This window comes from Ranitomeya imitator, chromosome 6, assembly GCF_032444005.1.
Source record: "Ranitomeya imitator isolate aRanImi1 chromosome 6, aRanImi1.pri, whole genome shotgun sequence".
In the NCBI taxonomy this organism is placed as follows: domain Eukaryota; kingdom Metazoa; phylum Chordata; class Amphibia; order Anura; family Dendrobatidae; genus Ranitomeya; species Ranitomeya imitator.
Genome location: NC_091287.1, coordinates 524952261 through 524970246, shown reverse-complemented (window position 1 = coordinate 524970246; position 17986 = coordinate 524952261).

Here is a 17986-nt window from a genome sequence, read left to right as displayed (position 1 = left end):
GAAGTCCTGAAAGAGAGTCAAATGATATGACACATATTCTGGCTATTTCTTTACTCCTTATTTCCATATGTGTTCCTTTGTGGTTGTGCTGCCTTCAGTCTGACTCTACATTGTGCACATTCCAAATGAACAAGTAAAACCATTGTGTGTCCAAAATTTTGACTGGTACTGTGGAAGCTAATTCTTATGTAGGTCTTATAAAGATGTTCTCCCTAAGAATGTCCTGCTTAACAAGATGGTCACCCTTCCTTAACTAGATGGTCACCCTTATGAACATGGTCACCCTTATAGAGAAGCTGTTCCTTATCTAAGTGGTCACCCTTATAAATATTGTCTCCTCTATAAACATGGTCAACTCACAAAGATTGTACCTACATACTGTCCCAATACCTCATAGTATTATTAATAGCATTTAGCAAGTGGGAGCCATGTTACAAATTTTTCATTGGGACTAAGAGCCTAAAGTTACCGCCACATTGGGTGGTTCCTTAAAATCTATGCCTTCATCATTTATAAAAATGGTTGCTGCTAGAAAAAAGGCCTTTATATTAAAATGACGATGGTATACATATGAAAGTGCCCTCTTTATAAAAGCTGACTCTCTTATAAAGATGCTCACACTCAAAAAAACCGCTAATGACATGGCCACCTTGGTTATGATGATCCTTCATATCAAAATAGTTGTACTTTTGTATACAATTCGACAGTCTACAGACAGAGGCTGGACAGACATTTCGTGGCGAGTTCTCCTTCAATGGAAGTCTTCAGATGCTGAACAGACATCTGTCTGAGGAGGTTTAGTGAATCCTGCATTGAGCAGGGGGTTGGACACGATGACCCTGAAGGTCAAGGTCCCTTCCAACATTCTATGATTCTAGAGTCTTCAAACTCCCTTTTAAGAAAACCTTTAACTTTGGAATGGAGGATCACAGAAGAAAAAGAAAAACTGTTCCAGAACCAGTGGAGCTGTGGCAATTGGAGGAGATACTCCTGTGAAAAAAAATATCCTGTGAAACGTCTTCTTTAAAAATATTTTCTCATGTATGAAGACATCAAATGTTTATGGTTTTATGGATAATCAAAACAATTGCACATCCAAAAATTTCCATGGACTCTCATACATCTGTACTTGAGTTTACTTGTGCCTTTGTTTACTGTGATGATGTCCGTATTCCTGAAAAGGCGGCAATTTTTTTTTAGGTGTCAAATGCACTTTGGAGGTATTAAGGGATTGACCTTGTCAACCTGATGAGGGACCCTTTAAAGTAATTAGTTCTGTGGTTGCCTCATAAGCCCTTCACTAAAAGGACAGCAAATACATAGGAGGATTACCAGGAAAATGTGTTACATTCAGGCCACGCTATACCCTGTGAGCCTGAGGGTCCTGCGTGTGTTTGTACCACGGTACAATGTTACCCCCCTCTGGCAGTGGTGAAGGTGAGGATCGGCGAGATATGCGAGAGCTGGATCTCCGGATAATTGACACTTTAGAACTCCATACCATCTACCTGACTAGACATGATGATACATTCCTCTAGCCCTAAATGTGACCCTTCGCCCGAGTCCTGTCACTCAAACATCATAAAGGCTCCTAATGAAGCAATCTTACAGAGAAAAGCAAAAATATTCACACCTGTCGCTTAACGAGCCTAACCCCAAAAATCACTGAAAAATCTGAGGAAAAAATGGTGGCTCCACGATGACCTAACAGGGGTTAATTAATTTATTAAGTCATCACAATCCATAAAAGTAGGGCCAAATTACAGAACATGTCAAGGGGGCAAATGCCCGACTGGGCTCTGCCACCATTTATGGATCTCCACCATTCTGAGCTAACTGTACGTTGTCAAGCGGTTTGTGCCATGTTTTGTCAGTGGTGTTATTAAGACACTACTATATGGTGTGATATTGTTTGGCCACTATATGGCATTAGTATTTATGCAGATTGTATTTTTTTACCAGGTCTCTCCAATTTTGTGTACATAGAAAGCAACTTGAGTTGGGCAGAGAAAAGAGGGACCGCATTGTAGTAGTCAGCACATAGGGGCCAGTTTGTCATTGTTTTTGCTCCCTTTTTTGCTAGTTTTGTGTTTGTTTTTTCTTTTGCTTGTGCCATTTTCATTTTTTTAATTTACACCTTTTTAAAGTCACTTTGTTTCCTTCTGTTTTTTTTTTTTAGGTTCACCATTATGGGTGTACTTTAGACTTCGCAAATGCTTTCAAAGGATTCATCATTTGCTTCTTTGCTTGAAAAGTCTAAATTTTTGTGCAAATCTACTCCAGTGATTTTATACACAACAGAATTTTCTTGTGCAATTTTTTAAACTATTTGTCACAAAAAAAGGCTTAGTGAGAAAAATAAAGTCAATTTTTGAATTGTAAACAAAATGTCAATGTTGTGCGCCATTCTGAAGAATTAGGCACAAAAACGGTTTAACCCCTTTCTACCATTTGACATACTATCCCGTCCATGGGACCTGGGCCCTAATTCCTAGGGACGGGAATCGCGATGATCGCAGTAAAATTCCGACGTCATCTTACTTGTGGGAAGATGGTGTTGGCATCCTGGGGGCAGTCCCCGCCCCCCACCCGACTCCGGATCGCTGTGATTGGCTGTTCAATTCTGAACAGCCAATCGCAGCCTTCCTCCTGTTATAATGTTACTGGTGATCCCTGTATTACCTGTACACTATATACAGAGCTCCTGTGTATAATGTCACTGGTGATCATTGTATTACCTTTACACCAGGGGTGGGGAATCTTTTTTCGGTCAAGGGCCATTTGGATATTTATGCCATCCTTCGGGGGCCGTACAAACTGTGCCCACAAAGTACATCCTGACTCTGGCACTGGTGTCAGGACGTAATCTTTCATTGCATGCCCTTTAGTTTTCAGTAGTGAACACTGCGTGTGTGTGTGCTAACAGAGCAAAAAGAAATTAATGAGCTGGTTGTAATCAAAATACACCTCCCTGCCCAAGAATGCGGTCCCTGAGAATCTGCTCAGGGGCCTGATAAAAGGTCATCGAGGGCCATAAATGGCCCTGGGGCCTGAGGTTCATCACCCCTGCTTTACACTATACACTATATACAGAGCTCCTGTGTATAATGTCACTGGTGATCACTGTTACCTGTACAATGACACTATATACAGAGCTCCTGTGTAATGTCACTGGTGATCACTGTTACCTGTACAATGACACTATATACAGAGCTCCTGTGTATGTCACTGGTGATCACTGTATTACCTGTACACTGACACTATATACAGAGCTCCTGTGTATGTCACTGGTGATCACTGTATTACCTGTACACGGACACTATATACAGAGCTCCTGTGTATATGGTCACTGGTGTTCACTGTATTACCTGTACACTGACACTGTACAGAGCTCCTGTGTATAATGTCACTGGTGATCTCTGTATTACCTATATACAGAACTCAAAAAATGCAAAATTTACTTTAATCTGAAAACAACACCTTGGATCACTGACAACAGTGCAGTTCTTTTTCTCCTCGGCCCAGGTAAGAGGTTTCTGGCGTTGTCTATTGGTCATGAGTGGCCTGACACAAGGAATGTGACACTTATAGCCCATGTCCTGGATACGTCTGTGCGCGGTGGCTCTTGACAGTACTCAAAAATTTAATATTACGAGTTTCATTAAATGCAACACTAAATTAGTTGTATATAAAATTGATTGTACTATTTGTAAATTAGCCTATGTAGGCTGTACAACCAGAAAATTAAATACTCGCATTGCTGAACATCTAAATGATATCTCTAATAGTACTAACATTAATTTTTCTCCTAATATATCTTCAGTACCTAAACATTTCGTTCAGCGGCATGCCTGTAACATTTCTTCCTTGCAGGTTTGTGGATTGGAGAAAGTGAATAATTCATTACATGGTGGAGATGTCAGATGTTGGCTGCTAACCCTTGAAGCGTACTGGATTTATTATCTTGGCACCAGATTCCCAGATGGACTCAACAGACTGTTAAATATTAATTATTAATTGAATTATTCTCAATTCTGTACTGAGCACATTGCTTCTTGCTGACATTACAGAAGCTATTTCTGTATATATATAGCTCAGAGCATAAGTCAACACCATATATAAAGGGAACACGTGCTCTGTGGGACATAAATAACGTCTCTTAGGAGGGTGTGGGGCTTGTCACGTGGGGGCTGTCACCTCCTGCCTTCACCATCATTATCCATGGACTTCAGACAAGTCACACAAGGAAGGAACAGCTGGTAGCCATGATGATTTCAGACTTCACGCGAACAGACTGTTTTTACCATTCGGAACTTTGGGAAAGATGAGTAACAAGCGCTGATATTTACACATGGACAATCTGTTCGTAACTATTTAATCTATTTTTATGTTTTGCTGCAATTTGGTTTTCCTGTGGACAATTCAATAAACCACTATTTTTTTATGAGAATATCATGACATTTTTCTTTAAGAATAACACACCTGGTGCATGGTCTTGAATAAATAAATGTGCGAAATAAGCATATTTAACACAGACTTAATTAAATCATGTTTCATTATCAATGAATATGTTGTTTTATTGTATATATTCTGTTGTATGTTGTTTTTTTAATTGTTCATATGCTGTTTGGTCATAGACATTGTTGTAGAAACTTAAATGTCAACATCCCCATTGACACCCACCAGTCAGCAGCCTCCAAACTCCTGTCCCATACTTCATCCTTTGGACTTACTCAGTGGTCCTCCTCAGCCACCCACACAGACGGATACACATTAGACCTAGTCTTCACCCGTTTATGCTCCCTATCTAACTTCACAACCTCCCCTCTCCCTCTATCTGACCACCATCTACTCACTTTCTCATCCCTGTCCTCCTCACCTTTCACCCATGTCCAGCACTATGCGCACCCACGCAGGAACCTCGCACACCTAGACACCCACATACTCCCTGATCCCACTCCACTCCCTATCCTACCACTGTCCTCTATATCCTCATTCCACGACACAGACACTGCTTTCTACAATGCCACTCTTGCATCAGCTATTGACATGGTCGCCCCTGTCATGCATAGCAGAGTGCGACGAACCAATAGAAAACCCTGGCACAATAACATCACTAAAAAGCTTCGGCAAGTATCCAGAATTGCAGAAAGGCGTTGGAAGAAAACGCATTTGCAAGATGATTTCACTGCACTCAAACAAGCAACACTGGCATTCAAATCAGCTCTCACCTCTGCTAAACAGGCCTACTTCACAACCCTCGTATCTTCCTTATCCCACAACCCCAAACAGTTGTTCCACACTTTTAACTCCCTCCTCTGCCCACCACTGCCCCCTCCGAGTTCCCTAATCGTTGCCAAGGACTTTGCCACGCACTTCAAAAATAAGATAGACCAAACGAGGCAAGTCTTTATTGTCCAACCAGCACAACCCCTTTGTATGAGAGACCAATGCACAAACCCCATAACTTCACTCTCATAAATCTCTGAAGGGGAGCTTGCTCATCTTCTCTACAAATCACACCTCACCACTTGTGCACTTGACCCCATCCCACCTCCTCCCCAACCTCACCACCATGCTAATCCCATCCCTAACCCATCTCTTCAACCTATCACTAACTACTGGTACCTTGCCCTCTGCCTTCAAACATGCCACAATCACACCTATCCTCAAAAAGCCATCTCTTGACCCAAGCGCTATGTCCAGCTATCGCCCCATATCTTTGCTCCCATTTGCATTCAAATTCTTTGAGCAGCACGTCCATGCTGAACTTTCCTCTCACTTTGCATCTAAAGGTACCGTCACACTGAACGATATCGCTAGCGATCCATGACGTTGCAGCGTCCTGGCTAGCGATATCGTTGAGTTTGACACGCAGCAGGGATCAGGATCCTGCTGTGCCGTCGTTGGTCGGAGCAGAAAGTCCAGAACTTTATTTCGTCGCTGGACTCCCGCAGACATCGCTGAATCGGCGTGTGTGACGCCGATTCAGCGATGTCTTCTGTCAGGAATCCCCTGACCGCTGCCACCAATTCGTCACGATTCACATCGTGACCGTCACCCCTACATCACGGGTTGGGGTGACTTTAGGCCAACAGACGCTATCACATGTGCAGGGGGGCTTATCTTAGTTATCCCTCCACTGCTAACAATGTGATGAGAAAACACACACAAGGCTATTGACCACTTAGTTTACAGCAGGGGCTTATTCTAGGTATCCCACTGCTTTCAATATACCACAAACTGCAGGGATTTATGTATATCCCGCTTACAGTTCCACTTAGCACTTGCAGCTCTCTGGCGCCCCCTTACTCTCAGGTCAGATTAGGTACTGCACCCTGGGTAATTAGTCGCCAGAAAGGCTGCCTGCTATGTACTGGCTATTGGGCACGCTGCAGCGACGCGATAACTACTCCCACTCAGGCAGGAACAATAATTATCAACGCCGCAGTCGCTTCAGCCTAACCCAAAAGTCAGCACACTCTCGCTGCCACCAGCTTCGATTAAACGGGTCCGAAGCTAACCCAACACAACAGTAGCGTATTTCCCTTCAGAAGACTTAGGGTACGGTTTAGAACAGGAGAACGAACTAATATTAAATATTATATCCCATAAAAATTAGGCAGTGCTTTATCAAAAATATTTTATAAAGATGTTACAAATGAGACAATTGCAAATATGTACACGGGTAATTATAACATAAAGGGAATAAAGGAGAAAAGATAACATTCACATGTTCAAAGCATGGCAGGCCCCCAGGCTGGTGCAGCTTTCCATACGTCCCAGCTCATGGGATGTGCTCAGCTCTTCCAGGAAAATAGGACAAGAAGAGAGCTGAGGATGTGTGCAGACAGTTATAGCCAAGCCTGTAACATCCCAGAAAGGGGTTGGATCACCTTGTCCCTCCTACCTCTTCAGTTAACTCATCTTATTCTAATCTATATCTAATTTCGATAACTCCGCTACAAAACATGTCATAGTCCTAACAAACTCATCATTCATCTCGGATTAACGTGAGCATTCTAATGAGATCAAATATGTCCTATCTGGGATACATATTTACAGAGAAAACCCTACTTCTTTACCAGACGGAGTTAGAAGCCCGTGTTTCGGGGGAAGGGTAGGTCCACCGAGTGAGAATACGAATATATATTTTCGTGCTCTCAACGTAAACATGGTGCATAATATCGTACAAAAACCAAACAAAGAATCTTTCATGGATCCTACAAACTTCTATACACTTCTAAACAGTTCTCTGCTAGAGGAAAATTTTAGCCGAGTCGTAAATACCTCTCGGCCATAAAACTCCCCAGTACATTGGCAAAGCAGCTCTTGGCTGAATGAAAGGGAAGGGGGGCTTGGGAGTTGAAAGTCAGGAATTTGAAGCTACAAACTGTTGCAGCATCACTCCAAGAAGGGGGGCTTAGCCCACGCAGGCTAGCAAGAGAACTACTTATGATATTTCATACCATATCGTGACACCTCCCCCTTTTGGTGTGCGCTAGGGAGGCAGTACCCCACGGTATGCCTCCATGGGCACCTCAGTAGGTTCACCCTGGCGGGAGAGTCCATCTGCATTCCCATGCTCTTTGCCCGTTTTGTGTTCAATGGTGAAGTCAAACTGTTGAAGGGCAAGGCTCCAGCGTAGCAACCTGCGGTTGGTTCCACACATGGCGTTTAGCCAGCGCAGAGGGTTGTGGTCGGTCACCACAGTGAAGGGGCGACCGTACAAGTAGGGCTGCAAGAGCTGCAGGGCCCAGACTATGGCCAGGCACTCCTTCTCGATGGTGGAGTAGGCCACTTCCCTCGGCAAAAGCTTCCGGCTCAGGTATAACACGGGGTGCTCTTGGTCCTCCGAGTCAACCTGGCTGAGCACAGCACCAAGGCCAAACTCGCTGGCGTCGGTCTGCACCAAGAACGGTCGACTGCTGTCGACTGCTTTCAACACAGGGGCATTGCACAGTGCGGTTTTCAACGCCTGGAAGGCCCCCTCACAGCCATCTGTCCAGTTGACGATGTGGGGTAGCTTCTTCCTGGTGAGGTCCGTCAAAGGTTTTGCCAGGCTACTATAATGCTGTACAAAGCGCCTATAGTACCCTGCAGTGCCCAAGAAGGACATCACCTGTTTCTTGGTCACGGGAGTGGGCCAGTTCACGATCACTCCCACTTTGTCAGGCTCTGGCTTCAGGGTGTTCCCGCCTACCCGGTGCCCCAGGTAGTGACCTCCCTCATGCCCATCTGGCACTTTCCGGGCTTGATAGTCAGTCCTGCTTGGTGGATTCGCCTGAGCACCTCCTCGAGATGCTGCAGGTGTTCCTCCCAGGAGAAACTGAAGATGGCAATGTCATCCAAGTACGCCACTGCGTACTTCTCCAGTCCCTGAAGCAGGAGATTGACCATCCGCTGGAAAGTGGCAGGGGCATTCTTCATGCCGAAGGGCATGACCGTGTACTCGTACAGTCCGAAGGGCGTGATAAAGGCGGACTTCTCCTGCGCCTCGGGGCTCTGGGGAATCTGCCAGTATCCTCTACTCAGATCCATTATTGTTAGGTAATCTGCGCCAGCTAACTTATCCAGCAGCTCCTCGATGCGCGGCATTGGGTGCGCGTCGGAGGCTGTGATGGCATTGAGCCCCCTGTAGTCCACGCAGAACCGGGTGGTCCGGTCCTTCTTTGGCACGAGAACTACAGGTGATGCCCACGTGCTCTTTGACCGTCGAATCACCCCCAGTTGTAACATCTCATCGATCTCTTGGCGCATAATCTGCACCTGGTCAGAGATTCGATAGGGTGTTCGCCGTAGTGGGGCGTGATTCCCGGTATCCACCTCGTGGACGGCTAACTCAGTCCTCCCAGGTCGGTTGGAGAACACAACCCGGAATGGTTCCAGTGTGGTTTGCAACTGCAACCGCTGGGGTTCAGTTAACGAGGCGCTTACTTCCACGTCCTCGATGGACCCATTGGCCTTGGCTTGGGCCAGCAGGTCCAGGAGGGTGTCTTCCTCACCGTCTTCGGGCAAGCTGCAGACCGGTAGGACGAAAGGTTCACGTTCGTGATGAGCCTTCATCATGTTGATGTGAAAGGCCTTTCGCCTACCCCGAGCGTGGTCAAGCGTGACCACGTAAGTGACCGGGTTGAGCTGTTGGTGGACGACAAACGGGCCCTCCCAGGCTGCCTGAAGCTTATCCGTTGGTACGGGGACCAGCACCCACACCTTTTGACCCACGTGGTAGGTCCACTCCCGGGCGTTCTGGTCGTACCAGTGCTTCTGATCAGCCTGAGCCTGCGTCATGTTGTCATGCACCAACTGCGTCAAGGTCTGCATCTTGTCACGGAAGAGCATGACATACTCCACTATGGACACTTCAGAGGGGTTCGGCTCCTCTTCCCAGGATTCTCTTACCAACCCAAGGGGTCCCCGGACTCGCCTGCCGTACAGGAGCTCGAAGAGGGAGAACCCCGTCGAGGCCTGCGGAACCTCTCGGTAAGCAAACAGCAGGTGTGGGAGGTACCGCTCCCAGTTGTGCCCTTGAGTCTCAACCAGCATGCGTAGCATCTGTTTGAGGGTACCATTGAAGCGTTCACAGAAGCCATTGGTCTGTGGGTGATACGCACTCGATACCAGGTGCTTCACCTGCATTCTCTTACAGAGAGCCTCCATTAGGCGAGACATAAATTGGGTCCCTTGATCAGTAAGCATTTCCCTGGGAAACCCTACACGTGAAAAGATGGCCAACAGGGCATCCGCCACCTTATCTGCCCTAGTTGACGACAGAGCTACTGCCTCTGGGTATCGGTGTTATGAACAGGTGATTCAGAACCACAATGGACCTAGTGGTTAAGAGCACACAAAGTGACCTGATAGTTACTAACATAGGACGAGCTCTGAGACGTGGGAACTCTGCTGACCGCAATCCCTAATCCTATCATACCACACTAGAGGTAGCCGTGGATTGCGCCTAACGCTCCCTATGCAACTCGGCACAGCCTGAGAAACTAACTAGCCCTGAAGATAGAAAAATAAGCCTACCTTGCCTCAGAGAAATTCCCCAAAGGAAAAGGCAGCCCCCCACATATAATGACTGTGAGTTAAGATGAAAATACAAACACAGAGATGAAATAGATTTTAGCAAAGTGAGGCCCGACTTACTGAATAGACCGAGGATAGGAAAGATAGCTTTGCGGTCAGCACAAAAACCTACAAACAACCACGCAGAGGGGCAAAAAGACCCTCCGCACCGACTAACGGTACGGAGGTGCTCCCTCTGCGTCTCAGAGCTTCCAGCCAGCAAGAAAAACCAATATAGCAAGCTGGACAGAAAATATAGCAAACAAAAGTAACACAAGCAGAACTTAGCTTATGCAGGGCAGACAGGCCACAAGAACGATCCAGGAGAGAGCCAGATCAATACTGGAACATTGATAGGAGGCCAGGAACAAAGAACTAGGTGGAGTTAAATAGAGCAGCACCTAACGACTTAACCTTGTCACCTGAGGAAGGAAACTCAGAAGCCACAGCCCCACTCACATCCACCAGCGAAAGCTCATAGACAGAACCAGCCGAAGTACCACTCATGACCACAGGAGGGAGCTTGACCACAGAATTCACAACAGTACCCCCCCTTGAGGAGGGGTCACCGAACCCTCACCAGAGCCCCCAGGCCGACCAGGATGGGCCAAATGAAAGGCACGAACCAGATCGGCAGCATGAACATCAGAGGCAAAGACCCAGGAATTATCTTCCTGACCATAACCCTTCCACTTAACCAGGTACTGAAGTTTCCGTCTCGAAATACGAGAATCCAATCTCCACTATATACCCCAACTCCCCCTCAACCAAAACCGGGGCAGGAGGATCAACGGATGGAACCACAGGTGCCACGTATCTCCGCAACAATGATCTATGGAATACGTTATGGATGGAAAAAGAAGCTGGAAGGGTCAAACGAAAAGACACAGGATTAAGAACCTCAGAAATCCTATACGGACCAATGAAACGAGGCTTAAACTTAGGAGAGGAAACTTTCATAGGAATATAACGAGATGACAACCAAACCAAATCCCCAACACGAAGTCGGGGACCCACACAGCGCCTGCGGTTAGCGAAACGTTGAGCCTTCTCCTGAGACAATGTCAAATTGTCCACCACATGAGTCCAAATCTGCTGCAACCTATCCACCACAGTATCCACACCAGGACAGTCAGAAGACTCAACCTGCCCTGAAGAGAAACGAGGATGAAAACCAGAATTGCAGAAAAACGGCGAAACCAAAGTAGCCGAGCTGGCCCGATTATTAAGGGCGAACTCAGCCAAAGGCAAAAAAGACACCCAATCATCCTGATCGGCAGAAACAAAACATCTCAGATATGTTTCCAAGGTCTGATTGGTTCGTTCAGTCTGGCCATTTGTCTGAGGATGGAAAGCCGAGGAAAAAGACAAATCAATGCCCATCCTAGCACAAAAGGCTCGCCAAAACCTCGAAACAAACTGGGAACCTCTGTCAGAAACGATGTTCTCCGGAATGCCATGTAAACGAACCACATGCTGGAAGAACAATGGTACCAAATCAGAGGAGGAAGGCAATTTAGACAAGGGTACCAAATGGACCATCTTCGAGAAGCGATCACAAACAACCCAAATGACCGACATTTTTTGAGAGACGGGGAGATCCGAAATAAAATCCATAGAGATATGTGTCCAGGGCCTCTTTGGGACTGGCAAGGGCAAAAGCAACAGCAACCCACTGGCACGAGAACAGCAGGGCTTAGCCCGAGCACAAATCCCACAGGACTGCACAAATGAACGCATATCCCGCGACAGAGACGGCCACCAAAAGGATCTAGCCACCAAATCTCTGGTACCAAAGATTCCAGGATGACCAGCCAACACCGAACCATGAACCTCAGAGATAACTCTACTCGTCCATTTATCAGGGACAAACAGTTTCTCCGCTGGGCAACGGTCAGGTCTATTAGCCTGAAATTTTTGCAGCACCCGCCGCAAATCAGGGGAGATGGCAGACAAAATTACCCCCTCCTTGAGAACACCCGCCGGCTCAGACAAACCCGGAGAGTCGGGCACAAAACTCCTAGACAGGGCATCCGCCTTCACATTTTTAGAGCCCGGAAGGTACGAAACCACAAAGTCAAAACGGGAGAAAAACAGCGACCAACGAGCCTGTCTAGGATTCAACCGTTTGGCAGACTCAAGATAAGTCAAGTTCTTATGATCAGTCAAGACCACCACGCGATGCTTAGCTCCTTCAAGCCAATGACGCCACTCCTTGAATGCCCACTTCATGGCCAGCAACTCTCGATTGCCAACATCATAATTACGCTCAGCAGGCGAAAACTTCCTGGAAAAGAAGGCGCATGGTTTCATCACCGAGCCATCAGAACTTCTTTGCGACAAAACAGCCCCTGCTCCAATATCAGAAGCATCAACCTCGACCTGGAACGGGAGCGAAACATCTGGTTGACACAACACAGGGGCAGAAGAAAAACGACGCTTCAACTCTTGAAAAGCTTCCACAGCAGCAGAAGACCAATTGACCACATCAGCACCCTTCTTGGTTAAATCAGTCAACGGTTTAGCAATACTAGAAAAATTATTTATGAAGCAACAATAAAAATTAGCAAAGCCCAGGAACTTTTGCAGACTCTTCAGAGATGTCGGCTGAGTCCAATCATAAATGGCCTGAACTTTAACAGGGTCCATCTCGATAGTAGAAGGGGAAAAAATGAAACCCAAAAATGAAACCTTCTGAACACCAAAGAGACACTTTGACCCCTTCACAAACAAAGAATTTGCACGCAGGATCTGGAACACCATTCTGACCTGCTTCACGTGAGACTCCCAATCATCCGAGAAGACCAAAATATCATCAAGTATACAATCAGGAATTTATCCAGGTACTCTCGGAAGATGTCATGCATAAAGGACTGAAACACTGATGGAGCATTAGAAAGCCCGAATGGCATAACGAGGTACTCAAAATGGCCCTCGGGCGTATTAAATGCTGTTTTCCATTCATCGCCCTGTTTAATGCGCACAAGATTATACGCACCACGAAGATCTATCTTGGTGAACCAACTAGCCCCCTTAATCCGAGCAAACAAATCAGACAGCAGCGGCAAGGGGTACTGAAATTTGACAGTGATTTTATTTAGAAGGCGGTAATCAATACAAGGTCTCAGCGAACCATCCTTCTTGGCCACAAAAAAGAACCCTGCTCCCAATGGCGACGACGACGGGCGAATATGACCCTTCTCCAAGGATTCCTTTACGTAACTCCGCATAGCGGCGTGCTCAGGCACAGACAAATAGTCGACCTTTAGGAAACTTACTACCAGGAATCAAATCGATAGCGCAATCACAATCCCTATGCGGAGGTAGGGCATCGGACTTGGGCTCATCAAATACATCCCGGTAATCAGACAAGAACTCTGGGACCTCAGAAGGGGTGGATGATGAAATAGACAGAAATGGAACATCACCATGTACTTACTGACAACCCCAGCTGGACACAGACATTGATTTCCAATCCAATACTGGGTTATGGACTTGTAGCCATGGCAACCCCAACACGACCACATCATGCAGATTATGCAACACCAAAAAGCGAATATCCTCCTGATGCGCAGGAGCCATGCACATGGTCAGCTGGGTCCAGTACTGAGGCTTATTCTTGGCCAAAGGCGTAGCATCAATTCCTCTCAATGGAATAGGATACTGCAAGGGCTCCAAGAAAAACCCACAGCGCCTAGCATACTCTAAGTCCATCAAATTCAGGGCAGCGCCTGAATCCACAAATGCCATGACAGAATAGGATGACAAAGAGCAGATCAAAGTAACGGACAAAAGAAATTTAGACTGTATCGTACCAATGGTGGCAGAGCTAGCGAACCGCTTAGTGCGCTTAGGACAATCGGAGATAGCATGAGTGGAATCACCACAGTAAAAACACAGCCCATTCCGTCGTCTGTGTTCTTGCCGTTCAGCTCTGGTCAAAGTCCTATTGCATTGCATAGGACAGTTACAGAGGGAACAGGTCTCCCAAACTTCTCTATGAGTTACAGAGGGAAGCAGGTCTCCCAGGCTTTCTCTATGAGTTACAGAGGGAAGCAGGACTCCCATACTTCTCTATGAGTTAGAGGGAAGCAGGTCTCCCAGGCTTTCTCTATGAGTTACAGAGGGAAGCAGGTCTCCCAGGCTTTCTCTATGAGTTACAGAGGGAAGCAGGTCTCCCAGGCTTTCTCTATGAGTTACAGAGGGAAGCAGGTCTCCCAGGCTTTCTCTATGAGTTACAGAGGGAAGCAGGTCTCCCAGACTTTCTCTATGAGTTACAGAGGGAAGCAGGACTCCCATACTTCTCTATGAGTTAGAGGGAAGCAGGTCTCCCAGGCTTTCTCTATGAGTTACAGAGGGAAGCAGGTCTCCCAGGCTTTCTCTATGAGTTACAGAGGGAAGCAGGTCTCCCAGGCTTTCTCTATGAGTTACAGAGGGAAGCAGGTCTCCCAGGCTTTCTCTATGAGTTACAGAGGGAAGCAGGTCTCCCAGGCTTTCTCTATGAGTTATATACTTAACAAAAAAGTGTGAAACAACTGAAATTATGTCTTATATTCTAGGTTCTTCAAAGTAGCCACCTTTTGCATTGATGACTGCTTTGCACACTCTTAGAAAAATATTTAGAATTGAGAGTCCTCAGTGGTTGATACCTTTTAATGGCTAACTGAAAAGATGGTAATAAATTGCAAGCTTTCGAGACTACACAGGTCTCTTCATCAGGCAAAGACATATTCTTCTTATTTTTCTATCTACTGGCTAACACGGTACCAAGATATATTTCTTTCCTGTTGCACACTCTTGGCGTTCTCTTGACGAGCTTCAAACGGTAGTCACCGGGAATGGTTTTCACTTCACAGGTGTGCCCTGTCAGGTTTAATAAGTGAGATTTCTTCAGAAAAAAGAACATGATTCAGCTCACCCTTGTGGTGGTATTCTCACAGCCCATGAGAAATTTGATCTCGGAAACGTCTCTGCTTGACGCCAGGTACTTGTGCATGAAAATGAAGGTATCCAGCTCAGGAAATAAAATAAAAAATCTTTATTTGGACAGATTTAAAAAGTAAGCTGCTTGACAAACCAGTGCATACTGGAGGAAGGAATGTCTTCAATAACTGGACGCGTTTCGAATACGTATAGCGCTCTTAGTCCTCAGTTTCACAATGAGCAGTCTTGCCAAAAGTTAAAATACGCCCCAAACAGGTGGGGAACAGAGTGAAAATGATTGCTCCACAGAATGAAATTAACACTTGAAAAGCATGACATGAAATGCAAAGTGCACAAAAAAAAAAATCAACACACACACACACACACACACCACATTCAATTACAAATGCGCATAACATATACAAATAATGTTAACTATAATCAATCAATAATGCAACATAATTTCCTTCTTCAAGTTCAAACCCAGAGGTAGTCAAGTGTTTAATAGGTAAATCCAAAAAGCTTCACTATCCCGCAATTTCTTTTCTCTGTCTCCACCACGTATACTTCTATGCACTTGTTCTATTGCAAATACACTAAAGCGTGCAATTTGTCTGTTGTGCGATTTTATGAGATGGCTGGATGCATTAGATACATGACGAGTTGTGGGCTGGGTAATATCATAAAGATGCTCCCTGATCCTGTCTTTTAATCTTTTGATGGTAGAACCCACATATAATAGTTCACATGCTGAACATTCTATTATGTATACTACGTGATCTGAGTTACAATTGAGAACATTTTTTATTTTAAACTTCTTTTGATTTTTTGAGCAGAAAAAACAGATGTTTTCTTGGAGCGTAAACACGTTTTGCAGGGAAATTGCCCGCATCTGAAAAACCCTGTGGTGGACAACCAAGTGGAGGAGTTTTTTGTTTTAGTAGCATCATAAAGGCTGGGTGATAATGAATTAGCTAAAGTTGGAGCACGTCTGGATACAATCCTAATACCATCTTTTAATAGAGTGTCCATAATGTCATTGTCTCTTAAAATGTTCAAATTTCGGTGAACTATATCAGAAATTGACCAGAAATGAGCGCTGTACGCGAGAACCAAAACTGGTTGTTCTGAACGGGAATTAGTGTTGTGCCTTTTAATTTGATTTTGACAATTGGAATCTGACTCAGAAATCGGTGTAATAAGTTCAGCTCTCGATTTTTTATGAACTATATTATCGGCACGGTTCTCGTCCAATCAGGATATTTCCTATTTTTAAGGCGTTCTCTGATATTCCTTTTTTCACTGTCAGAAGTCACATTGTCACTACAATTTCTTTTTGCTCTAATGACCTCACCCACGGGAATTGAATCGTACATGGTGGGTGGAAACTGCGTGCATGAAGTATGGGATTTCCTGCGGTCTTTTTACGGTAAGTGCAACTACTGATAGTAGTAAAAGGAGTACTGGACAAACATAGATCTGAACAATGTATGCTTTTTTTATCAAATGTATGGCTAAATTTAAGGTTGAAAGGATTATTATTAATATAAATTTGAAATAATTATAAAGAGACTAAGGCTATGTGCACACGATGCAGATTTCGTGCGGATCCGCGGCGGATTTTTCCGCACAGAAACGCTGCAGATCCGCACTGTGATTTACAGTACAATGTAAATCAATGGGGAAAAAAAAAGCTGTGCGGAAAAATCCGCGCGGAAACGCTGCGGATTTAAAAGAAGTGCATGTCACTTCTTTTGCGCAGATCTCCAGCGTTTCTGCACCCTCAAACCGCAGAAAATCAGCACAAAATCTGCATCAATTCCGCATAAAATCCGCGGCAAATCTGCACCTGCGGTTTCTGCCAGCAGATGCGGATTTTGTGCAGAAAATTCTGCACCCCATTCCGCAACATGTGCACATAGCCAAACTCTCCCTACCACACTAGTAGCAGGTCATCTATGTACCTAGAATACTATTCAATATTGATAAAAATGGGTTATCTGTGCAAAAAATGTACTGCTCCTCCCACCATGCCATGACCAAATTCGCTACTGACGGAGAAAATTTAGCTCCCATTGAAACTTTGTTGTTTTGGAGAAAAAAAATTTCTGTCAAACAAAAAGAAATTGTGAGATAAAAGAAAAGCAAGTACTGCAATAATATACATTTGTAACTCAATCATATGAACTATATTTATGTAGATTGGACTGGACAGCATGCAATGCAATCCTATGTGGAATATACGTGTATAGGGCAACTACATCACAGGGTAACCATGACCATTCAGGATCCCAAATCACTCCACTGAACATGCTGAGTACATGCTTTGTATCCTTCAGGTAGTCAGGTGTTCTCTGAACTAATGGCTGTAAAATTGTATCTATCCATTCCCCTATGTGTTCACTGAGAGATCCTATCCCCGACACTATGGGGCGCATAGGAGGTGGGCAGACATTTTTATGCGGTTTTGGTAATGCATGTAAAATCGGAATGACTGGATTTTGTATGTGCAAATATTCAGCTTATTTTTCAGTGAGAAAACCCTGGCTGAGTCCCTCATCAATTATACACTTACACATTTTACAAAATTCTACCGAGAAATCCGATTCAAGCAAATGATAAACGTTGTTGTCTGATAACATAGTATGAATGGCATTTGTGTAATCAGATTTATTAAGAACCACTACAAATCCACCTTTACCCGACATCTTAATAATGATGTCGGTGTTTGTCTTTAATTTAGTTAAAGCATTTCGTTCTTCTTTTGACAGATTGTATTTGTGAGAACGAGGTGCAGCCTCTGATGCGAGATTACGCAAATCCCGTTCAATGTTATCCTGAAAACGTTCCATGGATTCAGTATTAGTGTGTTCCGGATAAAAAGATGGATTTCTAGTTTCAAAGAGGTGGAAATCACATTAATGTCCATGAGAGATAACAATCCATTTTGTTCCAAAAAGCACTTTCCAGTAAACTCATTAGTAACACAAGCTGG